Here is a 10,992-nt window from a genome sequence, read left to right on the forward strand (position 1 = left end):
GTGCTGGGGTCACAGGCGTGTGCCACCATGCTGGGGTTTTACAGGCGTGTGCCACTGTGCTGGGGTCACAGGCGTGTGCCACCATGCTGGGGTCACAGGCGTGTGCCACTGTGCTGGGGTTTTACGAGAGTGTGCCACCGTGCTGGGGTTTTACAGGAGTGTGCCACCGTGCTGGGGTCACAGGAGTGTGCCACCGTGCTGGGATCATAGGCGTGTGCCACCGTGCTGGGGTCACAGGCGTGTGCCACCATGCCTGGCCATGTCAGGTTCTGACAGTCAGAAGCCATTGTTTCCTCCCTTGGCCACGCCTTTGGAAGTGGTAGTGTGTGCTTGTGTATGAGTGAGTGTGCTTGTGTGTGTGGTGTGCAGATGTAGACATGTTCTCCATAAAGTTGTCTTTGTTTATCTGTCCTAATTCAGCCCGAACAGAAGGTTCATGAGATCAGCCCCGACATTGCTCAATACCTTCCACAGTGTCTGTGTGGAACACAGGCAGAGCATGGTGCTGAAGCAAGGACTGTGGCCAGCAGGGTGTCTGTCCTAGGCTTGTCAGAGAGTCTCTCCTTTGCCCTTTGACTCATTCTGGTTGGAAAAATCCTCGTTTAACACAGACCAGCCAGCTGGACAGATTGATTGCTTCACCGCAATCAGGAATTTCAGCTCCTGACTTCCCGGTCCTAATGCAAAACACAGAAGCTCCTGTGTTCATTGTGACCCACTTCCTTTCTTACCCGTCTGCTCAGGGTGGAGGCTTAGGGCCCAGTGGCTTCTCTTGTTTTTACAAAAGGCAAATGCCTCCCTGTCATAGCCACGGCTTGGCTAATAGGCTTTCCTGTTGGTACCTCTCAGGGGGGAAAGAGAGCACTGCCTCTGTCCTAAGACAAGATGCAGAGATAGCCGGAAGGGTTCAGCAGGATGTCAATGTGCTTATTAAGGTCACGGTGTTCTGTGAATTTGAAGGTTGAGGAGGGTTACTGCCAGAGCCCAGGGTCCACACAGGGCTGGGTGCGCAAGACAACTTGAAGGACCATATGTATGGTTTCGAGTTTCAGTCCTTTAGCAGACAAAGAGTGTCACTGGATAAGATTCTCGTAAGGGCAGAGATGGGTCTTTGCACAATTTGGGGTTGGCAGGGAGAGAGAACCCAAGAACTGGTCCTCAGGGTGTTGCCAGTCGGAAGGAGGTGGCAGGATACTTACATAAAAGTACCGGATCCAAGACACTGACTCTCCCGGCTTCAGTACAGCACGGTGACTCTAAATGCTGCCTTCATTGCTGGACCAGGGGATGATCAGGGTCGGGCGAGGTTAGCTTGAGCAGGGTTGGGAAAGAGATGTCTTGAGAAGTCCCTTTGCAGGAAACACATCTTCACTGTCTGAATGCCAAGACTAGAAACCCAAACCCGCTTAGACACCTCCACTGTGGTCAAAGCAAACGATGGGTGGTCAGTGTGGGCAGAAGAGAGGGACCGAGTGCTAGCCCAGAGGAGAATGACCATGGCAGCTTGCACTCTCCCCTGGTGTTCCCTCAGCAGCGCCCCCCACAGTGCAGTCAGTCTGCAGCTGGGTATTCAGGCCCGAGCTCATGGGTATCCAGATGATAACTCGCACCCCTTTGATTTGGAACAGTTTCGTCTCATTGTGGTCGTTACTGATTTTTGGTTTGGGGGATGGATCCTAGGGTCTTGCCTGTGTTAGGCAAGCTCTTGGCACCACTGACCATGCTGGACTAACGTCTGAAGGAAGACAAAGGCGGAATTCAGGAGCCTGGTGTGAGGCGCTGGCTTGTGCTTTCTCCAAGGTGTTTCCATCACCTTTCCTCTCTGCCATCTTGGTCACTTGGCAAAATGACCAGGGAAGGATTCTGAAAACTAATGAAAGTGCCATACCTGTGCCCGGATAGCATAAGTGTGTGGACAATGAGAGCAAAGACCCATATTCCCATAGCCTGAGGTATCAGAGTGGGTGTTGATACCCCAGGGTACAGAGGAAACTGCAACTCAGACAGCCTAATGATGACTGGTCTAGAATCATGCCGCAAGCAGAGGGTCAGCTGAGAAGGAAGCCTTCCACACTTGGCCTTCTAGACCATTCCCAACACCACAGTTAGTTAACTCCATCTGCCCCTCAGGGCTTGGGTTTTCCATTTAACCTATTTCTGAAGCGGCAAAACAATGCAGGTCAAGGGATTTTCTCGCAGTGACAGCCTGAGAACGCAAAGCCCAACAACTGAGGCTTAGTGAGCTGCCCCAGACCGTGGCCTCTCTTCCCAGAGGCCCTGGCTCTCCTTAAGGCTGGCCAGAAGCCGAGGAGGAGCGCGGGGGCAGAGCTCCCCAGAGGCGCACAGATGGGCAAGCTGGGCCCATCATCGGCCATTCAGCAACCTTTTTGTTTGGCAGCCAAACAGCCAGCGTCAGCTAGCCTGCCTCTCACCTTCCAGGCCTTGCCCGCCCCTCCCCCTCCCCCCCCCCGCCCCCATCAGGGTAGAGAAAATGAAGAGTTCCTGAGCCACCCGGCCTTCCTCCTTTATGTGGGGTGGGGAGGAGGATGAAAGACGGCCTGCAACTGGTGCGGGGTAACTGTTGCCATCTGTCTAGTGGGACGTCACCAGGGAGGGGCTTGCCCATTCACTCTTCACGCACCGCTGGGCCCCGGCCTTTTGTCGTTGGGCTGGGGGGCTGCGGGGAGGGAGGGCAGCCGGAGGGAGGCGCACAGTTCTTTTGTGTCTAGACTAAACTTTAAGCGACTCGCCAGGGTTATTTGCATGAATGAGGAGGCTGACCAAGCCTCTCGTTGCTCAGGTGATTGACAACTCATAGTCTCACTTTGGCGGCGGTGGTCCTAGTTCCTCCAGGGAGGCTGGTAATGCTGGTCTAACCCTTCCCGGGTCTGCGGTCCTGTCCTTTTCCGAGCGAGCATGAGCGTGTAGTGGACCTGATGGCCTTCTCCCTCCTTACCCCTCACCCCCCACCCCCGGACTGTACTTGGCAGACAAGGGGGCAGAAGCAGGAGAAAGGCCCTATTAGCCATAGGATGGCAGCTGAGCTGGGGGTGGGGGGAGCTGAATAGCGGTGGTGGGGTTGGCAGCTCTCCAGTCCAGCTTCTGGCCTTTGAATAACACCCCGGGCCTGGGGCTGGGATCAATGCAGGGGAAGCTTTGGGGCATTTAATTATTTAAAGGTCTCAATAAAGGACCTAAGTCCCGAGGAAGGGGGGCGACAGACAGATGGTGTGCCCCGTGAGCTGGGAAAGGGTGCAGGCTGGAGGGAGTAGGGAGGGGCATGCGCGAGAAGGGAAGGGGGAGAAAGAGAAGGCTTGTAAAATGGGACTGCCTGCCAAGTTCTCAGGCGCTCCTGGTACCTTTGCCTATCACGCCTCAACTTCCAAGTTGGTGTCTGCCCTATTTTGCAATGAGACAACAAAGTTGCACAGTTTAGGGGAGCATTTCTGACCCTTGGGATGTTTTAAACTGGCTCAGTTGACTAGGACAGGGCATATGGGTGAGAAGATTGTCTTAAGGCTTCTTCTTCTTCTTCTTCTTCTTCTTCTTCTTCTTCTTCTTCTTCTTCTTCTTCTTCTTCAGCGGTAAAATTCACTAACATGAAAAATCCCATTTTCTCTAGTCCTCTCCCCATCTCCTTCCCACTGCTCTGAGTGGGCCTGGACCTTGTTCCTAGGGACTTCTACAGAGATAGGGAATGAGCCCCCCCACCCAGCCACTTTCTGAGACAGTGTTTCTCTGTGCAGTTCTGGCCTGGGTCTTCCTATGTAGACCAAACTGGCTTTAACCTCACCGAGCTCTGCCTGCCTCTCCCTCCAGAGTGCTAGGATTAACGACAAAGATGTCTTTGCATCTGGCTGAGTCACACCTTTCTTGGCAATACTGTTGGAAAGGCTACTTTGCAGGGAAGGGGGACAAGGTCTCACTAAGTAGCTCAAGCTGACCTCAAATTCATGGCCCTCCTGCCTCAGCCAAACCAGGAGCTGGTATTACAAGAAGGCACTGCCACACCTGGCAGGAAGGTTACAAAGTGACAATCAAGATCAAGATTGAAAGGATTCCCCGACCCCCCCCCCAAAAAAAAAAGACATACATTCACCTCCTACTGTGCCACTTACAGCCATGACAGGAGACAAGTTATATAGCTTCTCACTGGTTTTGACGTGAAGATAAAAGGTTTCTCTACTGGTGGGGGATAGGCTGATAGCTATGAAGCACCCAGAATAGTGTTGGCTCACACTAAGCTTAATAACTGCTATTAAATATTGATATTGTTACCATCACCTGGTCAACATGCATGTATATAAGATGAGGCTAGAGACTGAGACAGGGATTTAGGAATTGGGTGTGAGGACAAAGGAGTATTTTGCAGTGGCGTAGGTTTGTCTCAGTCATCCCGCCTGTTAGGGATGGCACTCTGGTTGGAAGCTTGCTCTTAGACTATCCTGTCCCTTACTTAGCCCTCTTGTCAAGCGCACTCTTCCTCACCTCACTAGCTCAACCAAAAGTCTGCCCTAGGACTTGAGGCACTTTGGGCCAGACTCTTGCTTTGTAGCGTCCTGGACATTGCTAGTCAGATTTTTAGATGGGATAGTCAGCTTAACTGGTTAGGCCTCCTGTCACTTAAGCCTCCAATTTCCTGAGGCCTAAAGGTTCAGTCCTGCCCATAGGAGTCACTTGGTCTTCATTTTATAGTCGGGTGGTGGGGGACCTAAGCTTGTGAGTTGGTGGAGTCGGCACCTCCCCACGGAGACAGTTCTGTCTTGCTCAGAGGTGAGGCAGCGATGACGATGTTTTTCAGCTGGGACAGCTGGGCACCTGGCGATCCCTCCACCGGTTGCTTTGAATCAGATCTACCCAGCCAGGGCGAGCAGAGGGGAGGAGGGCAAGCGCAGGCTGGGGCAGGAGAGCAGGCAGGTGTCTGTTCCCTGCCTCCAGGCTCTGTAACTAGGGTGGAGCCCGCGGCCACCCACCCTCCTCCGTCAGTCCCCACGGTAGCATCTGGCTAGGATTTAAAGTACTGAACAGGCTTGCAAAGCTGCTTTCCTTGCTCAGCAACAACACTGGGGCTGCAGCCTCCGCCTGGTCTGAGGAAGCTCCGCCTTGGTAACAAGCTTTTGACTGGCTCGTCTAGGGACGAAGCCGGCCAATCAAAGCTTGCGGAGGAGGTGGGTGGGGACCCTAGGTTTGAGAGCGTGGGTTGCTCTCCACTGGGCAGCGCAAAACACGACCTTCCAGGAAGGGCTGCGGCAACGGCGGTGCCTCCGGTGCAATCCCACTCTCCCCTCCCCTGCCACCTGCTGCCTGAGTTGCTAAGTCCCTGAAGCTTTGAACATTTCCACACTCTGACTCTCCTCGAAGTTCATGGCCGGATCCGCCCTTTGTGAGCTACCCGGAAGCGCTGGGATCTAGAACCTCAAACATTTCCAATCCCCAGTTCAGAGTGCGCCTGCTCTTGGCATTGCTTTCCCAGGTTCCCTTCCTGAGCCCTCTTCGTTGTCTTGAACGTCGGTGGTGTTGGTGGTCACCCGAGTACCCCTCTTGTTACTGTTAGTCACCCACTAAATCCACATAACAAACTCTGCAGCTGTGGACACCAGCTGGGATCCTGTAATAGTGAATTGGTTTCTGAGAACATCGGTAGGTAACTTTGTAACACAAAGTATCTCTCCCTCTTCCCTCTTTTACCGGGACCTACCACCACGTGCTGCCTTTGCTCGGAAAGCAGAAGGAAGGTGGCCCAGGCTACCGGAGGAACACCAGGCAGTCTGGACTTCTGCACCAGGACATCCCTCTCACTCCCAGCGTTTGCAGCAGAGTGTGCTTGCTGCCTCTGTGCTGCGTCTGATCCAGCTGGCTCTGAGACTTGCGAACCACGGATCCATCAGACTGCCGGAAGGGAGAAAGGAAGGGGAGGTGGTGATGTTCCTGAGATCTAGTCTTGAGTCAGGCCGTCACTGAGGCAGATCCTGACACCAAAAGGACACCCGGAGCTTTGGGGTTTGGGCACATTGTTCTACCTGCTGGTCACTCAGCTGGGATGAATGTCAAAACACTACATGGAGTCATTTGAATCTTTTCAAGTGTGCTGTAGTATTTTCAGTAAACCCGGGATAATGACAACAAAAATAGCTTGTGTGTTCCCTAACCCCACCATACATAAATACATAACACCCACACGACTCAGGATTTAGCACCACGGCTTCCAGATAAAGATTTGAGAAACAGGTGACCAGGATTTGTTTTCATCCTCTGCCACTTACTGCCTATGCTATTACCCTAAGCAACATGTAACCTTTCTTAGCCTTGGCGTCCCCCTGTGTAAAATACTAATAATGGCACCTAGCTTCTAATAGTATTGTTACAAAAGGCCCATTACGCAATGGCCACGTGCATAAAGATCTTACCTGAGCTGTAATAATAAAGGAGGCGTTTTCCTTTCTCATGTGTGGTCAGCTTTCCTTTGAGGTTTTGGTGCTAGGAAGGAGACTAGATTCTAGAGACATTTAAATTTTCTATTAATAAAGTAATAGAAGATCCAGGACAAAATACAGTAAAAATCTTTACACGTCGACATTCTAGGTTAGATCCTGCTTTGATATCTCTCGGCAAGAAAGAGTTCCTTTTCCTCAAAGCCTTTTTTCCCCCTCTAATTTTTCGCTCTCAAAACTTTTAGAGCAGCAAGTGTCTAACCACTTAACAGGTCTCCTCCTCCAGCTGGCCAGTTTCCAGTACACTGCGTGGGCTGTCCTTGAACTTGAGATTCTCTGCCTCAGCCTCCCCAAGTCTCACATTATCAGTGCATCACATGCCTTATTTATTTATTATTATTTGTATTATTTACATTATTTTAATAGAATCTAACATTGCCTTTTTATCGCTGACCCCTGGAGTGGCTCTTAGTGTGTGTGTGTGTGTGTGTGTGTGTGTGTGTGTTTACACTGGCACCAGCATATGCCGAGCACTTGCTTAGAATCCCTTCTCACCTGGAGACTTACCCACTGCGTTCTTTTGTCTATTCTGAAACAGTACACAGACTTCCCTCCGTGCTAACAGAGATGGGCTAGTCACAGCTCACAAACTCCTGGCCGTTATCCAATTCTGTTACCTGTCAGCTTTGCCGAAGTCAGAAGTGGACCTCTGATGATGGTTTGTATTGCCAGAACAAAAGCCAGGATGTGTCTGGGGTACCTGTTAAGGCTAGGTGACTGGGGACTGGAAGGAGAACAAGGAGCACATGGCTGTGGGACAGAGTTCCCGGGGAGTCAGTGGACCTGTGTTTCAGGGTTCAGTCTGTCTTTAGGAGCAAGTCAATTAAACATACTAGTTGTCAATTACCATTTCTGTAAAGTACAGTAAATGTATCTGTTTCCTTACTACACTGACATTTTAGGAAAGACATGGGCCACAGAATTAAAAGCACTTTTTATATACTTGGGGAAAAAGTATAAATATATGTTTTTTCCAAGTATATAAAATATCTATATTTTTTAAACAAGTATGTGTGAGAGAGGCTCATGGGCCAGTAAATCCATTTACTATTCATCGTTCTTTTTGTGGGACCCAAAAGAATATGATCCCATGGGTGTTATTAAATACTCATGAGCGCAGCTCGGTGCTAACTGCTGGGGGAGCATTTGGAGGACTCTCATATGACACGATTCCTGCCTTTAAAGAATTTACAGTCCCAGTTGCTCAACTAACACATGAAACATTGATGTGTGGTATTGGCTGTGGCTTTAAACAATGGCTCTCCGACATAGCCGGTTCTGTCCTCCCATGAAAGGGTCATCCAGTGATGTGACAATGGAGCCCTCAGGTGGACGTCCCCACTCTAACCACCGCTGTCCTGACCCTTTGTCCCTTTTCTGTTGTTGGCTGAGCGTGGACTTTCACGGAACGTCTCGGGTTTGGACTTGAGCGGTCTCGATGTACTGGCCTCATCTCTGCCTCACCTGAGGGGCTGCCTTCCTTCTGGGATAAGGTTGATACCCCTTTCCCTTGTTTGCTCACCTGCACCTGCCTGCCACCGGTGTTCATGAATGCCACTGCAGTCACTGCAGCTGCAGCCGCTGCTCTCAGGAGGGCCCTGGGTTGGACACTTGCACGCGCGCTCTTCCCAGCCACATTGCCCTTCTAATCCGTGGATCCCCCAAGAGCAGGTCACTAGAAAAGGTGCAAGCCATTCAGCTTTCCCCACAGCACCGAGAAGGGGAATGGGTCTTCTTGGTGGAGGGATCTAGTCTGGGCTGGGGCAGAGGAGCTGTTTTGTTGCTCAGCGCTCTGCTGGGCACCTGCCTTGGCAACCCCAGAGAGGGGAGAATCTAACAAAGACTTAGCATCAGCAACAAGAAGGAATAGACCAGGGTAGTTGCTTTGTGCTTGTTTGCTTTTTGAAACAGAAGAGGAAATATTCCAACTAAAAGAAGCATCAGTACCAACTCACACCCCTCACAGTGACGATGTCTGAAGCAGTATTTGGTGTTGGTAAGGAGTCTGGACATGGGGCTCCCAGGACCAACTGGTGTGAGGGCATATGGTGTGATATAGATATGAATAATTTGCATTGGTATGGATTTGGCTTTATTGATATAAATTTAAGATTTTGACATTTATTGATATAAATCTTATTATATGTATATGTATTTTGGCTCTTGATTAAGGTATTGTAATTGTGTCGTTTATTTAAAAATGTAATGTATAATTAGGAAATATAGGTTGTTAATGGATAATCATCAATAATGGTCAGGCTTGTGGTCATGTTGGTTGGTTTTCTAGATGTATAAAGATATATTTCAGTTGGATAGGCATTCTTCATATCTTTCAAGGACTACAGAATATGACATTTAAAATTGTTTTTAATAACTTAGGGCTTTCCATGACAATGAGACACGTCTGCTCCTGGCAGCACCAGCTACTTCAGTTGGAGGATGGGAATCGAAGATGCTCCTTATCGAGTTTGATAGCCATTTGGGCAAGAAACTGCTCTTGCCTGGACTGTTGCATAAACTGGACAGGAAGAACCCGCAGAGAGAGGACTGCTGAACTTGCCTAAAGGTGAGATGGTTCTTCAGGGTTCCTGATTCATGAAAGAGTCTGTGAGACATTCTGCAGGACACAGAAGAAAGTGACTGAACTGTCTTTGAAATTTCCTGCTTCATGGGGGAGTCTGCTGGATACTATGGGCCTGAGGGTTGAGGATAGATGCCCCAATGGTACAGAAAAACTTTGGGTGCCTGTCCAGGCAGCGAGATGTTCTGTCATTTCTAGAGTTTTGGAAGTTGCTTACTTCTTGTTTACTTCGGTAATATTATATCCTTCTGGAGTCTTTGATGGAGTTGAAGAATAGATAGATAGTTATAGTTTTCCTTTGTTATAATAAAAGATAAAATAGATCTAAATACTGTAATTGTAATTTTTGCTTGATAACTGTTTTGTTATATGTAATTTTACTATGTTAAAGTGGAACCCTTTCTTTTTGTTTAAACAGAAAAAGGGGAAATGGTGTAGGAGGTTCTTCTGTTTGTGTGTTGCTTTCATTGGTTGAATAAAGAGACTGCCTTGGCCTTAAGTGGGTGGAGTAGACAGAATAGAATGCTGGGAAGAAGGGAAGTGTGGCAGACACCATGAATCTTCGGCCTGAGATGGATGTAGTTTAGACTCTCTCCCAGTAAGCCACGACCTCGTGGTGACATACAGATTATTAGATATGGGTTAAACTAATATGTGAGAGTTAGCCAATAAGAGGCTAGACTTAATGGCCAGGCAGTGTTGAAATGAATACAGTTTCTGTATAATTATTTCGGGGGTTAAGCTAGCCAGGTGGCGGGACACAGCCCACTCCCTCCTTCTACTACATATTTTTAGTGACTGTGAAGAATCATTGTAAGGCAGCTAGTGAAAGCAATATCCCCCCACCCCCATCCATCCTCCTACCCCTTCCACCCCCACTGTAGATGCCAGAGAATCTCAACCACTGGTGCTTTTGCCCTCCAGGGAACATTTGGTAACTCAAGACACTTTGATGGTGTTCACTGGGATCGGGGTGGGAATGAGGGTTGCGGGAGGGAGGTTAGGAGGGAGGGTGGGGTGGTGGTACTGCTGATACCTAGTGGATAAGGCTTCTTTCAAAAACCCTGGTGAGACCCCAATGCAGGGATAAAGAGATGCCATTGCTCCAGCTGGACTAGCAGTAACACAGTGAAAACAGCTGCCTTTCAAGGAGAAAGTAGAAGAAGCATTAAGGAACAGGAGCTGCAAGAATCGATATGGATAAACCTTGAACAGACATTCTGTGGGGAAAGGCTAGTGGCAGACATTGTGTGAAGTCATGCCCCGGGTAGCTGGTTAGATTAGCCAGTTAGACTACGGTGCCAATTGGAACAAACAACTCTAGCTAGTCTGAGAATCTATAAATATGTAATAAAAGTCCAGGTGCTCCTCGGCTGATCCGATGGCAAGCCAACCGAATAAACCAACCCCAGGTTGAAAGTGCGTTCAGTAGACCTAATGCCTCCTAACTCAGTAGCACAGCACCCTGTAGAGTCGTAGTTGCTGACCTCCATGGTCACATGGCTGCCCAGCCGCTTGAGAGTGTAGCGTACCACATGTTGACAACCTGGGAAAGATCAAAAGATCACAGCTGAAGGATGCTCTCTACCATGTTCTCAGGATCCTGGAGCCACACTGGAGGGCATCGGTATGCGAGAGGGAACTCACCTCTGGAGAGGACGAGGGGGGACTAGGAAGAGGTAGCAGGAGGCTTCGGGTGAGGTTCCATTTAAAGGACGCGGATTTGAAAGTATGTTGGCATGGATTGAACCTGAATGGGGGGGGGGGTCCATGGGGCTCATTGCATTGGTCTCCGTGTTTCACCGTATGTTTGTGATAGTTCACGATTAGTGAGAAGAGAAAGATGTACTTTCGGGGACATCTGAGCATCATCCCTGTGCACACCAGCACAGAAGGGGAGCTTCCTGTCATATAATACCC

General features: G+C 49.6%; 2 long non-coding RNA genes across 2 annotated transcripts in view; one reads left to right on the plus strand and one right to left on the minus strand.

Moving 5' to 3' along the window:
• LOC126505113 (uncharacterized) overlaps window positions 1-5,842 on the minus strand; it is an 11,411-nt gene extending 5,569 nt beyond the window's left edge. Inside the window, exons 1-2 of the long non-coding RNA XR_007592816.1 lie at window positions 5,699-5,842; window positions 1,200-1,311 (exon numbers count right to left, since the gene is read on the minus strand). This is a non-coding gene — a long non-coding RNA (uncharacterized lncRNA). The remainder of the gene's footprint in view (window positions 1-1,199; window positions 1,312-5,698) is intronic.
• Window positions 5,843-6,115: 273 nt separating this feature from the next.
• On the plus strand, window positions 6,116-9,758 carry LOC126505114 (uncharacterized). The gene is made up of 3 exons (XR_007592817.1): window positions 6,116-6,228; window positions 7,030-7,149; window positions 8,871-9,758. It is a non-coding gene; the product is annotated as an uncharacterized lncRNA (long non-coding RNA).
• The last annotated feature ends 1,234 nt before the right edge of the window (window positions 9,759-10,992 follow it).

This window comes from Alexandromys fortis, unplaced genomic scaffold (assembly GCF_014885135.2).
Source record: "Alexandromys fortis isolate MF-2015 unplaced genomic scaffold, M_Fortis_MF-2015_v1.1 scaffold_58, whole genome shotgun sequence".
Classification (NCBI taxonomy): domain Eukaryota; kingdom Metazoa; phylum Chordata; class Mammalia; order Rodentia; family Cricetidae; genus Alexandromys; species Alexandromys fortis.